Genomic DNA, 2,593 nt, shown 5'->3' on the forward strand with positions numbered 1-2,593 from the left:
GGTTTTGTCACTGGTGTTGTGACAGGCACTCGCTTCAGGGAGTGGGTGGTTGGAAACAAGGACAAGTGAGTTTTGGAAGAGGACACACCACAGGTGAGCTCCCCCAGTGATCACACAAGCAATTCTTGGCACTCCCATGGGTTGTCTCCATGCTCCTGGTCTCTCACATAGACTTAGGAAACTCCTCAAGGCTTTTACTGACCCATTGGCTTCGGCGGAATCTCACAGAGGACATCCAGATGAAGATCCTGTTGGCTGAGGCCACCTCTCAGTCCTGCCCCTGCAACAGGCAGAGCTCTCAGCAAAACCAGCACCATTTGTGCCATTAGGAAGCTCATCCAGCCTTATTTTAAGCAAGTCTGGGGGAGAAAGTGCCCTCCATGAGGACACTAGGCTAAACCTCCCTTCACTGCTCCCCCCCCAGCCACTGCCCAGCCAGGGCTGCATGGGATCCACAAGGATTTGTCACAGCAAGCTAAATCTCCTAAAGAAGGTGAAAGAAAGGCTGAATGCTGGAAAAGTAGCAGTTTTCTCCTACTTCTTTTTAAGGCTTTTGGAGACTTTGCATCCCATAGCATTATCAGAGTTCTGCCTAAGACCTTTCCTCTCTAGCCAGGACACAGGTACACCTTGGCCCCATGGAGAAGAGTTGGTTGGAAGATGATGTTTAACCTTGGGACCTGGCAGAAATAAAGTGTTTCTCACCTTCTGGATGTTCCTTTAGGAACTCCCAGCAGCTGTGCCCACTCACAGCTTCCACTGTGATCCACAGATCTCCCCCAGTATAACCCCACTGTCCAAGGCAAAAGGGTCTGCCAAAATCAGCCTGGCAAGGTCCTCAGAGACCACCAAGTGACTCAAGGAAACCCACAGCTGACTGCAAATATCCCAAAGTGCTGCAGGAAAAAGCCAAGGTCACACATGGAGCAAGGGGGACACAGAGACCACCAGGAACCCTGGGGAGAACACACAGCTGTGTTCTTGCAAAGGGGTTTTATGGCAAAAATCATCTGAATTATTTGGGATTGAATTAAAGTCGCATGAACTTTCCTTTCTTAATCACAATAGTAAATAGCTGAGCGAGTCAATGCCTGAGAAAACCCAACAGCAGCCACTGGATAAACAACTCACTGCTCACATCTGCTGGATCCAGCCAGGAAAGGGTGGGAGGGTCGTGCTGGGGCCACAGAAGAGGAGGAGCACAGGCAGCTCAGAGCCTTCCCCAGCACTTCTCCTTTCCATTTTCAAGGGGCTGGTAACGAACAGAGAGCAGGAGGTAGCTGTGTACATGAGTCAGGCTCAGTACCCAGTACCTTATGGAAAGCACTCAGCACCGCATCACACGCAGATTCTCCTGCTGCAAATCACCTTTAAAACAGAGAAATAAATAAATAACTTCACTGCCAGCATCTGAACATCCCACTTTGGGCTTTTTTCCAAGCAGAGCATCCCTGTATCCATTAGCTATTGTCTCCCTCTAGCGCAGAGCCCACGCTGCCTCCTGCAGCTCCTGGGAACCAAGGGCTGGAGCTCTGCGGACAACCAGGGGCTCCTGGAGGGCTGGGAACGTGCCAAGCACTAGCTCTACCTTTGCACTGATGAATCAGCTTCCCACACTTTTTTTCTTCTTTGCTCTTTCCATTTTCTCTCAGCTTAGAGCAGGAGGGATTTCTTAGTCACTAAATCTGAGAGGTGACTGCCAGAGCAGCATTTCAGCGAGGGTTGGAGAGGACACCGAGATGAAACAGCATCCATCCCCCTTCCTGCTGCTCCTGGGGAACCAGCCTAACCTCTCCTCACCCTTCAGAAAGGGGATCAAGGTTTGCTCAGCTGGGCTTTCAGGGGATCTTTTCACAGCTGCCTTTAACACCTCTGTACACCTCCTAAAAGCAAAATGAAAACCTGAGCTTAATTTTCAAAGCAAAAGGTCTCCTGTCCTCTCCTGGGAGAATTCCTGCCAAGAGAGAAAGGGAATGACACTGCAAATCTCTTCCCTTTTAAACTGAGCACTGCAGCAGCACCTTCACCCCCTGCTCTGCAGCTTAACCCAATAGAAAATCAAGAGCCTGGAGACACAGGCAGGTTTCCATCTCCACACTTACACTAGCTCTGCTCCTCCAAATACCATCCAGAGGCTCTCCAGGCACTGCTGTCTCTTCCAAAAGCATTTTTCTTGAGCAAGGCACCACCAGCATTTGCAAACTCACCTTTTTAAGGAAAAAGACTTTACCTGCAGATCTCAGTTATCACTGGGCCATTATCTGTGCCAAGCTCTTGGAGAGGGAGATATGGAAAGAACACAGCAGCACCTCAACCTGTTCTGCCTTCCCAGCACCACACTGGGGCTAGACACATGTGAATCATAGAATGGTTTGGGTTGGAAGGGACCTTAAAGACCATTCAGTTCCAAACCCCTGCCCTGAGCAGGGACACCTTCTTCCACCAAGTTGCTCCAAGCCCCATCCAACTTGGCCTGGAACACTACCAGGGATGGAGCAGGCACAATCAACTCTGCTCTGCTTGGTACCTGTGGAACCTGTGTCTCACCTTCAGCTTTCCCAGGGTCTTGGAAAGCAACTGCACACAGGGAAAG

Source organism: Acanthisitta chloris, unplaced genomic scaffold (genome assembly GCF_000695815.1).
Source record: "Acanthisitta chloris isolate BGI_N310 unplaced genomic scaffold, ASM69581v1 scaffold4819, whole genome shotgun sequence".
NCBI lineage: Eukaryota > Metazoa > Chordata > Aves > Passeriformes > Acanthisittidae > Acanthisitta > Acanthisitta chloris.